Genomic DNA, 19,235 nt, shown 5'->3' with positions numbered 1-19,235 from the left:
GGCTACAGTCATCTGAAGGCTTGACTGTGTCTAGAGGCTTCGTTTCCAAGGTGCCTCACTCCCAGGACTGGCAAGTTGGGGCTGACCATTGGCAGGAGGCCTCAGTTCCTCTCCATGGGGTTGCTGGAAGGTCCTTGCAACATCGCGGCTATCTACCCCCAGAGAGTGATTCAAGACACCAAGACAGAAGCTGTAATGTCTTTTTTTTTTTTTTGAGACAGTCTCGCTGTGTCACCCAGGCTGGAATGCAGTGGCATGATCACAGTTCACTGCAGCCTTGACCTCCTGGGCTCAAGCAGTCCTCCTGCCTCAGCCTCCAGAGTAGCTGGGACTATAGGCATGTACCACCGTGCCTGGCTTTTTTTTTTTTTTTTCAGACAGTGTCTTGCTCTATTGCTAGGCTGGAGTACAGTGGCACGATCTTGGCTCACCGCAACCTCTGCCTCCCAGGTTGAAGCGATTCTCTTGCCTCAGCCTCCCAAGTAGCTGGGACTACAGGCACATGCCACCATGCCCAGGTAATTTTTTGTATTTTCGGTAGACACAGGGTTTCACCATATTGGCCAGGATGGTCTTGATCTCTTGACCTTGTGATCCGCCCGCCTCGGCCTCCCAAAGTGCTGAGATTACAGGTGTGAGCCACCACGCCCGGCCCTGGCTAATTAAAAAAAGGAAAAAAGTTTGGGTAGAGGCTGGGTGCAGTGGCTCACACTTGTAATCCTAGCACTTTGGGAGGCCGAGGTGGGCGGATTACCTGGGGTCGGGAGTTCAAGACTGTCCTGGCTAACATGGTGAAACCCTGTTTCTACTAAAAACACAAAAAATTAGCCGGGTGTGGTGGCAAAAGCACCCGTAATCCCAGCTACTCTGGAGGCTGAGGTAGGAGAATCACTTGAACCTGGGAGGCAGAGGCTGTGGTGAGCCGAGATCAGATCACTGCACTCCAGCCTGGGCTACAGAGACTTTGTCTCAAAAAAAAAGGAAAAGAAAAAAAAACCATTTTTTGGTAGAGATGGGATCTCACTGTGTGGTCTAGACTAGTATCAAACTCCTGGCCTCAAATTATACTCCAGCCTCAGTCTCCCAACTGGGATTATAGGCATGAGCCACCATGCCTTGCCATTTTTCTTGGCCACAAGAAAAATGGCACAAGCCTGTGTGCAGGCTAGCCCTATTCAATATGAGAAGGGCGTAAGTACAAGGAGGAGGTGAGATCATTGTGGACCATCTTAGAGGCAGGCCTCCGAAAGTTTTTTATTTGTTTCTTTTAATTAAAATAGAATAAAGTTTACCCTTTTCTTTCTTTTTTGACGTAAAGATGTATAGGTCTATGAATGTTAACATATGAGTATATTTGCGTAACCACTACCACAAACAGGATATAGAAGAGTTCCATCACCCCTCAAAAAACCCTTGTGTTCCCCTTTGTAGTGACACACTCCTCCCACCTTAACCTGCGGTAACTACAGATCCATCATGATAGCTTTGTCTTTTTTTTTTTTTTTTTTTTTTTTGAGACGGAGTTTCGCTTTTGTTGCCCAGGCTGGAATGCAGTGGTGTGGTTTCAGTTCACTACTGCAACTTCTGCCTCCTGGGTTTAAGCGAATCTCCTGCCTCCGCCTCCCAAGTAGCTGGGGTTACAGGCACCTGCCACCACGCCCAGCTAATTTTGTATTTTTAGTAGAGATGGGGTTTCTCCATATTGGTCAGGCTTGTCTCGAACTCCTGACCTCAGGTGGTCCCCCCTCCTCAGCCTCCCAAAGTGCTAGGATTACAGGAGTGAGCCACTGCACCCAGCTGATAGTTTTGTCTTTTAGAGAATGTCATAGCAATGAAATCATTATTATGTAACTTTTTGAAACTGGCTTCTTTCACTCAGAATAATGCCTTTGAGATTCATCTAAGTTGTTGCAGGAATCAGTAATTCATTTCTTTTTATTGCTGAATTATGTTCCAGTGTATGGATAGGTCACAGTTTATCAATATACCCATTGAAGGGGTTGTTTCCAATCTGGGGAAATTGTGAGTAGAGCTGTGTCTCAGTCCATTTGGGCTGCTATACCAAAGCATCATGGGCTAAGCGGCTTATAAACAACAGAAATTTATTGTTTACACTTTTATTTTATTTCATTTCATTTCATTTCATTTCATTTCTTTTTTTTTTTTTTTTTGAGACGGAAACTCGCTCTGCCGCCCAGGCTGGAGTGCAGTGGCGGGATCTCAGCTCACTGCAAGCTCCGCCTCCCGGGTTCACGCCATTCTCCTGCCTCAGCCTCCCGAGTAGTTGGGACTACAGGCGCCCGCCACCGCGCCCGGCTAGTTTTTTTGTATTTTTTAGTAGAGACGGGGTTTCACCGTGTTAGCCAGGATGGTCTCGATCTCCTGACCTCGTGATCCGCCCGTCTCGGCCTCCCAAAGTGCTGGGATTACAGGCTTGAGCCACCGCGCCCGGCCTTAATTTCATTTCATTTTGAGACAGAATCTCGCTCTGTCGCCCAGGCTGGAGTACAGTGGCACAATCTCAGCTCACTGCAAGCTCCCCCTCCTGGGTTCACGCCATTCTCCTGCCTCAGCCTCCCAAGTAGTTCGGACTACAGGCACCCGCCACCTCGCCCAGCTAATTTGTTTTGTGTTTTTAGTAGAGACGGGGTTTCACCGTGTTAGCCAGGATGGTCTTGATCTCCTGACCTCATGATCCGCCCGCCTTGGCCTTCCAAAGTGCTGGGATTACAGGCATGAGCCACCGCGCAAGGCCTGTTTACAGCTCTTGAGAAGATCAGGGCGCCAGCAGATTCAGTATCTCGTGAAACCTTGCTTTCTGATTGGTGCCTTCTCATCATGTCCTCCTCTGGTGAAAGGGACAAGGCACCCCTCTGGGGTCTTTTGTCAGGGCACTAATCCCGTTTATGAAGGCCCTGCCCTCATGCTCTAATTCTCTTCCAAAGGTCCCACATCCTAATCCCAACACCATCACCGGGGGGTTAGGATTTCAACAAATGAATTTTTATTATTATTATTATTTCTTGTCACCCAGGCTGGAGTACAGCGGCGCTATCTCGGCTCACTGCAGCCTCCGCCTTCCAGGGTCAAGCCGTTATCCTGCCTCAGCTTCCCAAGTAGCTGGGATTACAGGCACGCCACCCCCACACCCGGCTAATTTTTGTATTTTTAGGAGAGATGGGGTTTCACCATGTTGGCCGGGCTGGTCTGGAACTCCTGACCCCAGGTGATCCACCTGCCTCAGCCTCCCAAAGTGCTGGGATTACAGGTGTGAGCCACCTTACCCAGCCAATAAATGAATTTTTGGTTTTTTTTTTTTTTTTTTTTTTTGAGACGGAGTCTTGCTCTGTTGCCCAGGCTGGAGTGCAGTGGCCGGATCTCAGCTCACTGCAAGCTCCGCCTCCCGGGTTCACGCCATTCTCCTGCCTCAGCCTCCCGAGTAGCTGGGACTACAGGCGCCCGCCACCTCGCCTGGCTAGATTTTTGTAGTTTTTAGTAGAGACGGGGTTTCACCGTGTTAGCCAGGATGGTCTTGATCTCCTGACCTCGTGATCCGCCCGTCTCGGCCTCCCAAAGTGCTGGGATTACAGGCTTGAGCCACCGCGCCCGGCGAATTTTTGGGTTTTTTTTTTGTATTTCATGGTTTGTTTTTGTTTTTGAGACAGGATCTTATTCTGTCTCCAAGCTGGAGTGCAGTGGCATGATCTCGGGACTCACTGCAACCTCCACATCCTGGGTTCAAGCAATTTTCCCACCTCAGCCTCCCAAGTAGCTGGGATTATAGGTATGCATCACCACACCCGGCTAATTTTTATATTTTTAGTAGAGACGGAGTTTTGCCTTGTTGACCAGGCTGGTCTCAAACTCCTGGCCTCAAGCGATCCACCCGCCTTGACCTCCCACTTTGCTGAAATTACAGGTGTGAGCCACTGAACCTGGCCTCAACGAATGAATTCTGGGGAGACACAAACATTCAGATCTCAGCTGCTCTAAACATTCATATACCATGCTGTCAGCTAGCCTTCTGATTATACAGGTGTTACACCTTTCAATCTTGTCCTACATGTCCCTTAGGCCCTGTTTATTTGTTTATTTCTTTCCATCTATTTATTTATTTATTTTATTTTTGAGACAGAGTCTCACTCTATCACCCAGGCTGGAGTGCAGTGGCATGATCTTGGCTCACTGAAACTTCTGCCTCCCGGGTTCAAGCAATTCTCATGCCTCATCCTCCTAAGAACCTGGGACTACAGGTATGTGCCACCACGCCCAGCTAATTTTTGTGTATTTTAGTAGAGACAGGGTTTCACTATGTTGACCAGGCTGGTCTGAAACTCCCGATCTCAATTGATCTGCCCTCCTTAGCCTCCCAAAGTGCTGAGATTACAGGCATAAGCCACAGTGCCTAACCAATCTTTTTCTTTCTGTTGTTCAGATTAAGTAAATTCTATGGATCCATCTTCAAGTTCACAGACTTTTTCTTGTGACATCTCCATTCTGCTGTTTAGCCCATTCATTGAGTTTTTTGTTTCACTTATTCTTCAGATGTAAAATTTCCATTATATATATACATATATATGATATAATACGTCTTTATGAGAAAGCTAAAGGGAGCAAAGAGTCTTCACCCTTACTTCTTGGAGTATTTTTTTAAATTGTGGTAAAATATGCATAACATAGCATTAATCATTTTAGCCATTTTTAAGTGTACGGTTCAATCTGTTCAGTGGCATTAATACATCCACATTGTTGTGCAACCATCACCACTATCTACCTATAGAACGTTTTTATCCTCCCAAACTGAAACTCTGGACCCATTAAACAATAATTCCCCATTTCCTCCTTGGAGTTTTTTTGTTTGTTCATTTGTTTGTTTTTTAGACACAGGGTCCCGCTCTTTCCCTAGATTGGAGTGCAGTGATCATAACTCACTGCAGACTCCAACTCCTGGGCTCAAGGGATCCTCCCACTTCTCCATGTAGCTAGGACTACAGGCATGCACCGCCATGCCTGCCTAATCTTTAATATTTTTTGTAGAGGCAGGGTCTTGCTATGTTGCCCAGGCTGGTCTTGAACTCGTGGCCCCAAGCAAGTCTTGAACTCGTGGCCCCAAGCAATTCTTCCACCTCAACCTCCAGAAGTGCTAGTGGTGATTCAGTCAGTGTTCTTCTGCCCCAGTTTGCCTGCTACTCTTGACTCTTCAGAGCCCTCAGCTGGCTGTTCCCTGGGCTCTGCACAGGGTTTACAACTGTCTTCAGCAGCAGAGACACAAAGGCTTTGAATCAATCCCTCTGGCCATCCAGCAGACAGTGGACTGAACGGGGCAAGGCTGGAAGTAAGGAGACCTGCAGGGAGGTCAGAGGAGGCTTCACAGAGGTGACCTCTGGATTGAATCTTAAAAGATAAGTGGCTGTTTTCAGACAGGCTAATTGTGGGTAGACCATTCAGGACAGAGAGATGGATGTGAGTGATGTCTTTTTTTTTTTTTTTCCTTTGAGACGGAGTCTCACTCTGTCTACCAGGCTGGAGTGCAGTGGTGCGATCTTGGCTCACTGCAACCTCTGCCTCCCGGGTTCAAGCGATTCTCATGCCTCAGCCTCCTGTGTAGCTGGAATTACAGCTGTGAGCCACCACGCCCATCTAATTTTTTATTTTTAGTAGAGATGGGGTTTTCCCATGTTGGCCAGGCTGGTCTTAAACTCCTGGTCTCAAGTGGTCCGCCCACCTCGGCCTTCCAAAGGGCTGGGATTACAGGTATGAGCCACCACGCCCAGCCCTTGAGGGCGCGCCCAGCCTTGATGTCTTGAGGGGCAAAAGACTGCAAAGTCTGGAAAGTAACATTTTGGGTTGTCTGAAGTGAAGAGGGAAAGGCTGGGCAGGAGGAAGGGTGAGTGCCATGAGAAAGGGGCCAGCGGAATGGGCTGGGACTAGATGTTGAGAGGTGAGTGGTTGATTTCTGATTTCTACGGGTTGAAGAAAAAGACCCAATAACATTTTCCACTAGTGTACAAGGAGGGGGAAGCCCCCACCCCCAGACCTGAGACAGGATGTGGGGATGCTTGTAGGTGTCTAAGGCCTTGGCAGGGAAGGTGGCATCTAATCTGGAAAGGCCAGTGGCGCAGTTCCTGTGGAGAAAGAAGGGTGTGTGATTTTGCAGCTGCTGAACGGGAATGTCATTCTGCTGCAGCCTTTCTTGGGTTGGATGATCAGGAAGAGGGGTCAAGGGGATGTCTGCTTCTGAACCCAAGAGAATAAACTGAACAATTCCCTAGGGCTTACTGTAAATGAGGGAGCAGAGGTAGGGGTAGCAGAGGTAGGAGAGGATGCGAGATCAGGTGTTTAAAGGTAGGAGTGACAAAGAGTGTTTGTTATATCCCTTCTTTGGTTTTTGTTTTCTGGGTTTGTTTTTTGTTTTTTGTTTTACTGATTTTCAGACAGGATCTCATCCTGTCACCCAGGCTGGAGTGCAGTGGCGTGGCGTGATCTTGGCTCACTGCAGCCCTGACTCCCAGGGCTCAAGTGATCCTCCTACCTCAGACTGCTGAGTAACTGGGACTACAGGGACACACCACCATGCCCAGCTAATTTTTGTATTTGTTGTTGAGTCAGGGTTTTGCAGTGTTGCCCAGACTGGTCTCAAACTCCTGGATTCAAGCAATCTTCCTGCCTCAGCCTGCCAACATGTTGGGATTACAGGTGTGAGCTATCGCACCCAGCTTATCTCTTTTTATACTTTTTAAATGTAGTACTTTAGTCATACAGGTAGGAGTTAGAAAAAAAAAAAGGAAAAAAATTAGTATTAGTTATCTATTGCTGCAAATAAGTTACCCTTAAACTCAGCAGCAAAAGACAACGTTTATTATCTCACACATTTTTTGAGGACAAGGAATCTGGAATAAGCTTTGCTGGGTGATTCTGGCTCAGGGATCTGGAATAAGCTTTGCTGGGTGATTCTGGCTCAGGGTCTTTCATGATGTTACAGTCAAAATGTCAACCGGGCTGCCATCATCTGAAGGCTTGACTGGGGCTGGAGGGTGTGCTTCCAAGATGCCTCACTCATGTGGCTATTGGCTGGAGGTCTCAGTTCCTCACTGGCTGTTGACCAGAGGCCTCAGTTATTCTCCTTGTGGGCCTCTTCATAGAGATGCTATCAATTTGGCAGCTGGCTTCACTCACAGCAAGGGATCCAAGAGAAAGATCCAAGACAGAAGCTACTGTGTCTTTTATAACCTAATCTCAGAAGTGTCATATAATATCATTTCAGCCATATTCTATTAGTCACACAGACCAGTGCTGGTTCAGTGTGGGAAGAGACTACACAAGGATTTGAATACAAGTAGGTGGGGGTCATTGAAGGCCGTCTTCAAAGCTGGCGACCACAGCATGTGAAAGTATTACCAATTCAGATTCTTTTGTGAATATAAAGAGATCACTGAGACATATTATTAATAGAGGAGAAGGCAAGTTGCCTTTTTATATAATCTCACTTAAAAAAGAAGCATGAAACCTACGTATTTCTATTATATACACATACAAATGTATAGAAAAAGATTGAGAAAGATACTCTTAAAACTGGTAACGGCCAGGCACAGTGGCTCGTGCCTATAATCCCAGCACTTTGGGAGGCAGGTGGATCACCTGAGGTCAGGAGTTCGAGACCAGCCTGGCCAATGTGGCAAAACCCCGTCTCTACTAAAAATACAAAAATTAGCCGGACATGTTGGTGTGCTCCTATAATCCCAGCTACTCAGGAGGCTGAGGCAGGAGAATCGCTTGAACCCGGGGGATGGAGGTTGTAGTGAGCTGAGATTGTACCATTGCACTCCATCCTGGGCAACAAGGGTGAATCTCCATCTCAACAACAACAACAACAACAACAAAAAAAACCCAAAAAACTGGTAACAATGTCATCCCTGGGGAGGGAGATGGAATTGTAGGCATATTATGAAAAGGGAATCTATCAGGGCCGGGTGCGGTGGCTCACACCTGTAATCCCAGCACTTTGGGAGGCTGAGGCCGGCAGATCATGAGGTCAGGAGATCGAGACCATCCTGGCTAACACGGTGAAACCCCATCTCTACTAAAAATACAAAAAATTAGCCGGGCGTGGTGAAGGGTGCCTGAAGTCCCAGCTACTTGGGAGGCTGAGGCAGGAGAATGGCATGAACCTGGGAGGCGGAGGTTGTAGTGAACCAAGATCCTGCCACTACATTCCAGCCTGGGCGACAGAGCGAGACTCTGTCTCAAGAAAAGAAAAGAAAGAGGAAAGAAAAGAAAAGAAAAGAAAAGAGAACCTTTTTTTTTTTTTTGAGACAAGGTCTCGCCCTGTCACCTAGCCTGGAGTGCAGTGGTGCAATCTCAGCTCACCACAACTGCTGTCTCCCAGGCTCAAGTGAGCCTCCCACCTCAGCCTCCCAAGTAACTGAGAATATAGGCACCACTACACCCAGCTAAGTTTGGTATTTTTTGTAAAGATGGGGTTTTGCCATGTTTCCTAGGCTGGTCACAAACTCCTGAGCTCAAGGGATCCGTCTGCCTCGGCCTCTTGAAGTGCTGGGATTACAGGCATGAGCCACTGTGCCTGGCCAGGACAGGCATCTTTTTTTTTTTTTTTGTGAGACGGAGTCTCACTCTGTCGCCCAGGCTGGAGTACAGTGGCATGATCTCAGCTCACTGCAACCTCTGCCTCCCAGGTTTAAGTGATTCTCCTGCCTCAGCCTCCTCAGTAGCTGGGATTAGAGGCACCCACCACCACGCCCAGGTAATTTTTGTATTTTTGGTAGAGACATAGTTTCACCACATTGGCCAGGCTAGTCTCAAACCCCGGACCTCAGGTGATCTGCCCTCCTCAGCTTCCCAAAGTGCTAGGATTACAGGCGTGAGCCACCATGACCCACTGGACCTATCATTTTTATACTACGTATTTTTCTTGATGGTTTGAATCATTTGCAATAACAATGTGTTCCTGGGTTACCGGTCTAATTTTCTGTTGCTGGATAACAAACCACCCCAAACTTAGTGGCATGAAACAATAATCCTTTTACTCCATTCACAGATTCTGTGGGTCAGGAATTTGCACAAGGCACAACATAATTGCTTTGTCTCTGCTCCCTGACGTTTGGAGCCTGAGCTGGGAGATGAGAACAGCTGGTGATGACTCACATTTCTGGTGCCTGGGTTTGGATGACTAGCATGCTGGGCTCAGCTACAGCCATTGACTAGAACACCTACAAATGGCCTCTCACTGTGGCCTAGGCCTCCTCGCAGCATGGAAGCTGTGTCCCAAGAGGAAATATTCCAGGAAGAAGCATTTGGAGAGAGAATATTCCAAGAGAACCAGGCAGAGCTGCATGTTTATTTATGACCCAACCTCAGAAGTCATATAGCATCACTTCTGCCATACTCTGTTGGTGACATCAGCCACGAGCCACCCAGATTCAAGGAAAGGGGACATAGATTCCCCCTCCAGTGGGAGGAGTGTCAAGGAATTTGCAGCCACTTCTTTAAAAACTGCCACATTTAGTTATATAATTTATTGTATTATTTTATTTTTGTAGAGACAGGATCTCACCGTGTGGCCCAGGCTGATCTTAAACTCCTGGCCTCAAGTGATCCTCCTGCCTCAGCCTCCTAAAGTGCTGGGATTACAGACGTGAACCACCATGCCTGGCCATGGAATTTAAAAATCTATTTTAGGCCAGGCATGGTGGCTCACGCCTGTAATCCCAGCACTTTGGGAGGCCGAGGCGGGCGGATCACCTGAGATCAGGAGTTCAAGACCAGCCTGGCCAACATGGTGAAACTTTGTTTCTACTACAATCACAAAAATTAGCCAGGAGTGGTGGTGCATGCCTGTAATCCCAGCTACTTGGGAAGCTGAGGCACGAGAATCACTTGAATCTGGGAGGTGAAGGTTGCAGTGAGCCAAGATTGTGCCACTGCACTTCAGCCTGGGTGACAGAGTAAGACCCTGTCTCAAAAAACAAAACAAAAAAAATGTATTTTAAACACAGAGTGAACAATAAACGTTAAGGCTGCCTTTCCTAAGATGGTGGGTCGGGAGTACCCAGGCACATGCTCACATCCCAGACTCTTAGCTCTTTCTGTCTTGTTGCCTTTATTGCTTTGAGTCTGATAATCTCAGAGAGACCTGAGATAACTTGGCAGTTGTAACTTATAATTCCTTTTTTGTTTCTTTTCAGTACCTGGAACCAAACCCTTTAGGTAAATATTTACATATAGATTCATTTGTTCCCCTTATTCCCAGAAAAGATTTGAGGAAGCTTACAGGAATTCATACAGTATAATCATATGATTAAAAATATATAAATAGATCAAGAAACCAAGGGAAAGGGAAAGGAAAGACTGAAACAGTAAGTTGAAACCAGAGGGGAAGTTAGTTCTTAAAAATATATGCTGCAAAGTCTTAAGTAAATATTTGACATTGCAGGGCTGGAAAGCATAATGTATGTTATCTGATCTAATTACCCAACTGGCTCTTGAAATCCCGCTCTGACATCCCTACAGTAGCCATCTAGCCTCAGTTTGCACATTTCCAGTCATGGGGAGCTCAGTACATTACAAGGCAGTTCCAACAATTAGAAAGTATGGACCCAGGAGTCACAAATTCAAATGCTTCCAAGGGCCGGTGTGGTAGCTGTAATCCCAGCACTTTGGGAGGCTGAGGCAGGCGGATTGCCTGAGGTCGGGAGTTCGAGACCAGCCTGGCCAACGTGATGAAACCTCATCTCTACTAAAAATGCAAAAACTAGCCAGGCATGGTTGTGTGCACCTGTAATCCCAATTACTCAGGAGGCTGAGGCAAGAGAATCACTTGAACCTGGAAGGTGGAGGTTCCAGTGCACTGAGATTGCGCCACTGCATTCCAGTCTAGGCAATAGAACGAGATTCTGTCTAAAACACACACACAGACACACACACACATACATACACAAATCCCCAAATGCTTCCAACAACTAGAAGAATGAGGCAGGTCAATGTGGTGGAGTGGGTGTTGGGGGGCCTAAGTCAAAGTGCAACGCACACACCTCCTTTAATAGTAGCAACTGCTACTCCTCCCAGCCAATTGTTGCCATGTGGGACTCAGGTCCAGTGTAGTCGGATCTTTAGATGTTTCAAGAGAAGTTGAAAAATCCCAATTTTATAGGAAATTTCCTTTTTTTTTTTTTTTTGAGACAGGGTCTCACTGTGTCACCCAGGCTGGAGTGCAGTGGCACGATCTCAGCTCACTGCGACCTCTGTCTCCCAGGCTCAAGCTCAAGCAATCCTCCCACCTCAGCCTCCTGAGTATCTGGGACTACAGGTGCACGCCACTACGCCCGGCTAATTTCTGTAGAGACAAGGTTTCACCAGGTTGGTCTCAAACTCTTGAGCTCAAGTGATCCACTTGCCTTGGCTTCCCAAAGTGCTGGGGTTACAGGCATGAGCCCGTGTGCCAGGCAATTTCCCAATTTCCTGGGTTTTAAACTGGCAATTAATTCTCTATTTTATTGTATTGTATTTTATTTTTGAGACAGAGTCTCACTCTTTTGCCCAGGTTGGAGTGCAGTGACACAATCTCGGCTCACTGCAACCTCCGCCTCTCAGGTTCAAGTGATTCTTCTGCCTCAGCCTCCCGAGTAGCTGGGACTACAGGTGCCCGCTGCTACACCCAGCTAATTTTTGTATTTTTAGTAGCGATGGGGTTTCACCATATTGGCCAGGCTGGTCTCGAACTCCCAACCTCGTGATCCGCCCACCTCGGCCTCCCAAAGTGCTGGGATTACAGGCGTGAGCCACTGCGCACGGCCTAATTCTCTATTTTATAAAACACCAAACAGCCCAAAGGAAATACAACTGCAGACTTATGCTGTCTGTGGTTCACAGGCTTGTGAACCCAAGGCAGCCAAAGTCTCAGGCTTCAAAGCTGGGTTAAAACAGGCTTTGAATCTCACTCTGCGACTTACTCATTGCATACTTGTAGCCTCAATTCTCATCTGTAAGATGGGAACAATAATAGCACTTACCTACCTCTTTTTTCCTTTTTCAGGGACAAAGTCTTGCTCTATCTCTCACTGCAGCCTCAAACTCCTGGGCTCAAGTGATCCTCCCACCTCAGTCTCCCAAGTAGCTAGAACTACTGGTACATGCCACCATACTTGACTGAATTTTTTTTTTTTTTTTTTTTTTTTTCTAGAGACAGGCTGGTCTCAGACTCCTGGGCTCAAGCAATCCTCCCACCTCAACCTCCCAAAGTGCTAAAATTATAGATGTGGCCTGGCCAACAGAGCAAAACCCCATCTCTACTAAAAATACAAAAATTAGCTGGGAGTTGTGTCGCACACCTGTAATCCCAGTTACTTGTGAGGCTGAGGCAGGAGAATCACTTGAACTTTGGAGGCAGAGGTTGCAGTGAGCTAAGATTGTGCCACTGCACTCCAGCCCGGGTGACAGAATGATATCCTGTCTCAAATAAATAAATAAATAAAGCTAAATATTAATAACTACAATAAATAAACTATTTTTGACTGGTCACAGTGGCTCACTCCTATAATCCCAACACTTTTTGGGAGCCCAAGGCAGGTGAGTTGCTTGAGCCCAGGAGTTCAAGACCAGCCTGGGCAACATAGGGAGACCCTGTCTCTACAAAAATACCAAAATTAGCTGGGTGTGGTGGTGTGTGCCTATAGTCCCAGCTACTTGGGAGGTTGAGGTGGGAGGATAGCTTGAATCTGGATGTCAAGGCTATAGTAACCTGTGATTGTGCCACTGCACTCCAGCATGGGTGACAGAGCAAGACCCTGTCTCAAAATCAATCAACCAATCAATCAATCAATCAGTAAAATAAATAAACTGTTTTGAGGGTCTCTCTGGGACTTTCATCCAGTAACCTCTGCTCTACCTATAAAGGCATTTTTTTTTTTTTTTAAGACAGAGTCTCGCTGTTGCTCAGACTGAAGTGCAGTGGCGTGATCTCAGCAATTCTCCTGTCTCAGCCTCCCGAGTAGCTGGGATTACAAGTGTGCACCACCATGCCTGGCTAATTTTTGTATTTTTAGTAGAGACAAGGTTTCACCATTTGGTCAGGCTGGTCTCAAACTCCTGATCTTAGGTGATCCACCTGCCTTGGCCCCCCAAAGTGCTGAAATTAGAGGCGTGAGCTACCCCACCCGACAAAGGCAATTTTTTTTCTTTTTGAGAGAGAGTCTCGCTCTGTTGCCCAGGCTGGAGTGCAGTAGCGCCATCTCGGCTCACTGCAAACTCTGCCTCCCGGGTTCAAGTGATTCTCCAGCCTCAGCCTCTCCAGTAGCTGGGACTACAGGTGCATGCCACCATGCCTGGCTAATTTTTTGTATTTTTAGTAGAGACGGGGTTTTACTGTGCTGGCCAGGATGGTCTTGATCTCCTGACCTGGTGATCTGCTGGCCTCCGCCTCCCAAAGTGCTGGGAGTACAGGTGTGAGCCATTGTGCCCAGCCCAAAGGTAATTTTTTATAAGACTGGTTGAGGTACATTCCAAGGTTTCAGGACTTTGGTTTTTTTGTTTGTTTGTTTTTGTTTTTTGAGACAGGGTCTCACTCTGTCGCCCAGGCTGGAGTGCAGTGGTACCATCTCGGCTCACTGCAACCTCCGCCTCCTGGGTTCAAGTGATTCTCATGCCTCAGCCTCCCAAGTAGCTGGGATTACAGGCATATACCACCATGCTTGGCTAATTTTTGTATTTTTATTTTTATTTATTTATTTTTTTGAGACGGAGTCTCGCACTGTCACCTGGGCTGGAGTACAGTGGCGCGATCTCGGCTCACTGCAAACTTTGCCTCCCAGGTTTAGGCGATTCTTCTGCCTCAGCCTCGCGAGTAGCTGGGGTTACAGGTGCACACCACCACGCCCGGCTAATTTTTGTATTTTTAGTAGAGACAGCATTTCATCCTATTGGCCAGGCTGGTCTTAAACTCCTGACCTCAAGTGATCTGCCTCCCTGGGCCTCCCAAACTGCTGGGATTACAGGCATGACCCACCGCGCCCAGCCTGTGACTGGTTTATTTAACATAATACGCTCAAGATTCATCCATGTTGTAGCATGTGTCAGAATCTCATTCCTTTTTAAAGTTGAATAATACTCTATTTTATGTTTATGCTACATTTTGTTATCCATTCATCTGTTGAGGGACAGTGGGTTGCTTCTACATTTTTTTTTTTTTTTTTTTTTTTGAGACGGAGTCTCACCCTGTCGCCCAGGCTGGAGTGCAGTGGGGCGATCTGGGCTCACTGCAAGCTCCTCCTCCTGGGTTCACACTATTCTCCTGCCTCAGCCTCCCCAGTAGCTGGGACTACAGGCGCCCGCCACCACGCCCGGGTAATTTTTTGTATTTTTAGTAGAGGTGGGGTTTCACCATGTTAGTCAGAATGGTCTCGATCTCCTGACCTCATGATCCGCCCACCTCGGCCTCCCAAAGTGCTGGGATTACAGGCGTGAGCCACTGCATCCAGCCGATTCTACATTTTGGCTCTTGGGAATAATGCTGCTATGAACATGGGTATACAAAAATCTCTTTGAGACCCTGCTTTCAATTCTGTTGGGTATTTAAAGTGGAATTGATGGATCTTATGAAAATCTATTTTTAGTTTTTTGAGGAACTAACACTTCAACACCTCTACCATTTTACATTTCCACCAACAACGCGTAAGGTTTCCAATTTCTCCATCCTTGTCAACACATATTTCCTGTTTTTTTATTTTTATTTTTTATAATAATCATCTAATGGGTTTGTGGTGTTAGCTCATTGTGGTTTGATTTGCATTTCCATAATTAATAATTTTGGATATCTTTTCATGTGTTTTTTTGCCATTTCTTTTTTTTGAGACGGAGTTTCACTCTTGTTGCCCAGGCTGGAGTACAGTGGCACGATCTCTGCTGACAGCAACCTCCACCTCCTGGGTTCAAGTGATTCTCCTGCCTCGGCCCCCCAAGTAGCTGGGATTGCAGGTGCCTGCCACGAAGACCAGCTAATTTTGTATATTTAGTAGAGGTAGGGTTTCACCATGTTGGTCAGGCTGGTCTCGAACTACTGACCTCAGGTGATCCCCCCACCTTGGCCTCCCAAAGTGCTGGGATTACAGGCGTGAGCCACCAAGCCTGGCTATTTTTTTTTTTTTTTTTGCCATTTCCATAGTTTCTTTGGAGAAATGTCTATTCAAGTCCTTCACCCATTTTTTATTCTTTGATTTTTGAGACAGACTTACTCTGTCACCCAGGCTGGAGCACAGTGGTGCAATCATGGCTCACTGCAACCTTGACCTCCCAGGATCAAATGATCGTTCTGCCTCAGCCTTTTGAGTAGCTGGGACTACAAGCTCACACCCATGCCAGGCTAATTTTTTTTCCTTGTTTTTTTTTTTTTTTTGTAGAGACAGAGTCTTAACATGTTGCTCAGGCTGCCTTGAATTCCTGGTCTCATGCCATCTCCTGCCTTGACTTCTAAAAGTATTGGGATTACAGGTGTGAGCCACTGCACCCAGCTTTTGTCCGTTTTTTTAATTGGGTTGTTTATATGTTTGTTGTTGAGTTGTAGGAGTTGTTTTTGTTTTTTGGAAACAGAGTTTCGCTCTTGTTACCGGGCATGATCTTGGCTCACTCCAACCTCTGCCTCCTGGGTTCAAGCGATTCTCCTCCCTCAGCCTCCCGATTAGCTGGGATTACAGGCATGTGCCACCAGGCCCGGCTAGTTTTTGTATTATTAGTAGAGATAGTTTCACCATGTTGACCAGGCTGGTCTCAAACTCCTAACCTCAGGTAATCTACCCGCTTCCCAAAGAACTGGGATTACAGGCATGAGCCACCGCACCAGGCCAGAGTTCTTTATAGAACCTGGATATTAACCCCTTAATATATGAATTGCAACTGTTTTCTCCCATTCTGTGTGTTGCCTTTTAAATTCTGTTGATTGTGTAAGAAACTTTCTTGAAGACCACCAGAGAGCAGTTAAATTTTTTTCCTAATGAGTATAGATATCCTTTTACTTTCTTATATTTTCATGAGCATTTCCCCATATCATTGGATGCTGTTGAAAAATATCACTGTTTTCTTTCTTTCTTTCTCCCTCCATCCTTCCTTCCTTCTTTCCTCCTTCCTTCCTTCCTTCCTTCCTTCCTTCCTTCCTTCCTTCCTTCCTTCCTTCCTTCCTTCCTTCCTTTCTTTTCTTTCTTTTTCTTGAGACAGAGTCTCACTGTGTCACCAGGCTGGAGTGCAGTGGTGCGGTCTCGGCTCACTGCAACCTCTGCCTCCTGGGTTCAAGTGATTCTCCTGCCTCAGCCTCCCAAGTAGCTGGGACTACAGGTGTGTGCCACCATGCCCAGCTAATTTTTATATTTTCAGTAGAGATGGGGTTTTACCTTGTTGGCCAGCATGCTCTTGATCTCTTGACCTTTTGATCCACCCGCCTCGGCCTCCCGAAGTGCTGGGATTACAGGCGTGAGACATTGTGCCCAGCTGAAAAACATTATTTTCAATAACAGCATAATATTTCTCCTTACTGACATCTCTTAGTTTATTCTCTCCATTCCTCTAATATCGGACATAATATTTCCCTGTTGCAAATGAAGCTGAGGTGAACAAGCTTGTACCTAAATCTTTGGGAGTATGTCTCATTATTTTCTCAAAATTGATTCCTAGAAATGGAATGGGCTGACTCAAAGGTTTTTTAGTCATCACGATTTTTTTTTTTTTTTTTTTTTTTTTGAGACAGAGTCTTGCTCTGTCTCCCTGGCTGGAGTGCAGAGGCACAATCTTGGCTCACTGCAAGCTCTGCCTCCTGGGTTCACATCATTCTCCTGCCTCAGCCTCCCGAGTAGCTAGGACAACAGGTGCCCACCACCACGCCTGGCTAATTTTTTTGTATTTTTAGTAGAGACGAGGTTTCACCGTGTTAGCCAGGATGGTCTTGATCTCCTGACCTCGTAATCTGCCTGCCTCGGCCTCCCAAAGTGCCGGGATTACAGGCATGAGCCACTGCACCCGGCCGTGATTTATTTTCTTACCATTTGTGGCAATTTCTCAATACCATCAGCAATGGGATGTCAGTGCTCCTTGCCAACATTGTGTATGATGCTTTTTTTCTCTCTCTCTTTTTTTTTAAACCAAAGTCTCACTGTGTCACCCAGGCTGGAGTACCGTGGCACCATCATGGCTCACTGCAGCCTCGACCTCCTGGGCTCCAGCAATCATCCTGCCTTAGCCTCCTCAGTAGCTGGGACTACAGGCATGTGCCACCACCACACCTGGCTAATTTTTAAATTTGTTGTAGAGATTGGGGACTCACTATGTCATCCAGGCTGCTCTCAAACTCCTGGGCTCAAGCAATCCTCCTGTCTTGGCCTTCCAACATGCCGGGATTTTAGGTGTGAACAACTGAGCTCAGCCAAGTATGATGCTTAAAAAAACATCTGCTGGCCGGGCGCGGTGGCTCACGCCTGTAATCCCAGCACTTTGGAAGGCCGAGGCGGGCGGATCACAAGGTCAGCAGATCGAGACCATGGTGAAACCCCGTCTCTACTAAAAATAGAAAAAATTAGCCGGGCGCAGTGGCGGACGCCTGTGGTCCCAGCTACTCGGGAGGCTGAGGCAGGAGAATGGCGTGAACCCGGGAGGCGGAGCTTGCAGTGAGCCGAGATTGCGCCACTGCACTCCAGCCTGGGCGACAGAGCGAGACTCCGTCTCAAAAAAAAAAAAAAAAAAAAACAAAAAAAAAAAATCTGCTAATTTGAGAAGTAAATGATGATAATATATATATTTTTTGTTTGTTTTTGAGACAAAGTCTCACTCCATCACCCAGGCTAAACTGCAGGGGCATGATCTTGGCTCACTGCAACCTCAAACTCCTGGGCTCAAAGGATCCTCTTGCCTCAGCCTCCCAAATAGCTGGGACTATAGGCATGCACCACCAGCTATTTTTTTTTTTTTTTTTTTTGAGACAGAGTCTTGCTCTGTCGCCCAGGCTGGAGTGCAATGGCGAGATCTCGGCTCACTGCAACCTCTGCCTTCCGGGTTCAAGCGATTCTCCTGCCTCAGTCTCCTGAGTAGCTGAGATTATAGGCACTCACCACCATACCCAGCTAATTTTTTGTGTTTTTAGTAGAGACCGGGTTTCACCATGTTAGCCAGGATGGTCTTGATCTGCTGACCTCATAATCTGCCTGCCTCGGCCTCCCAAAGTGCTGGGATTATAGGAGTAAGGTGGCCCACGCCACTGTGCCCAACCGCTAATTTTTTAATTTTAATTTTTAGGGATGAAGTCTCTCTACATTGCCCAGGCTGGTCTCAAACTCCTGGTCTCAAGGGATCCTCCCACCTTGGGCCCCCAGGATGCTAGGATTACAAGTATGAATTACGTCGCTTGGTCAAACGTATGTTTTTAAATAAGTGTGCTGCGGGCAGTGCACCAGCCACTGTGCTAAGCACAGATGATACAAATAAGTAACATAAAACCCGGTCCTGGGACCTACTGGGGTAGTCTTGGTCTGTCAAGGGATTTTATGACCTCCTCCTGGCTCTAAGACTTTAATATCACTGTTTTCTTGGCCAGGCACGGTGGCTCACGCCTGTAATCCCAGCATTTTGGGAGGCCAAGGCAGGTGGATCATTTGAGGTCAAGAAGTTCGAGACCAGGCTGACCACGATGGTGAAACCCCATCTCTACTAAAAATATATTTAAAAAATTAGCTGTCCATGGTGGCACATGCCTGTAATCTCAGCTACTCGGGAGGCTGGGGCAGGAGAATGGCTTGAACTCGGGAGACAGAGGTTGCAGTGAGCCGACACCGCACCATTACACTCCAGCCTTGGCTACAGAGCAAGACTGTCTCAAAAAAAAAAAAAAAAAGTACTGTTTTCTTTATCTCAGTGTTACTATGTATGGGCCTTACAGCTGGGAAAGCATTTCACACCCATTCCCTGGGTGAACCCTCACAGCAACCCTGAGGGAAGCAGGCAGGGAAACGAGGTCCTAAGGGTGAACTCACTTGCCCAAGGTCACACAGCCAGTTAAGTGCCTGAGGAGGAAGCAATTAGCAGCCAACTCCTGTCTGGCTTTCTTCAGAAAACATCAAAGATGTGAATTTAGAAGCCATTAGTTTGATCCTCAGCTCTTAGAGCCTCCCTCAGGTCCCAGAGTTCCATCCATTTTGAACCTGGGCACTCCGCCAAGTGAGATGCAGCAAGCACAGCTCAGGTGTTGGCTT

At 46.9% G+C, this 19,235-nt stretch overlaps 1 protein-coding gene across 1 annotated transcript in view; it reads right to left on the bottom strand.

The window, feature by feature from the left end:
• Window positions 1-19,235, bottom strand: part of DUSP15 (dual specificity phosphatase 15) — a 746,139-nt gene that overhangs the window by 383,931 nt on the left and 342,973 nt on the right. The gene's annotated exons all lie outside the window — the stretch shown is intronic.

This window comes from Macaca thibetana, chromosome 10 (assembly GCF_024542745.1).
Source record: "Macaca thibetana thibetana isolate TM-01 chromosome 10, ASM2454274v1, whole genome shotgun sequence".
NCBI classification, from domain to species: Eukaryota; Metazoa; Chordata; class Mammalia; order Primates; family Cercopithecidae; genus Macaca; species Macaca thibetana.
The sequence above is the reverse complement of the archived record's forward strand: the minus strand, read 5'-3'. Positions and strand labels throughout refer to the sequence as shown.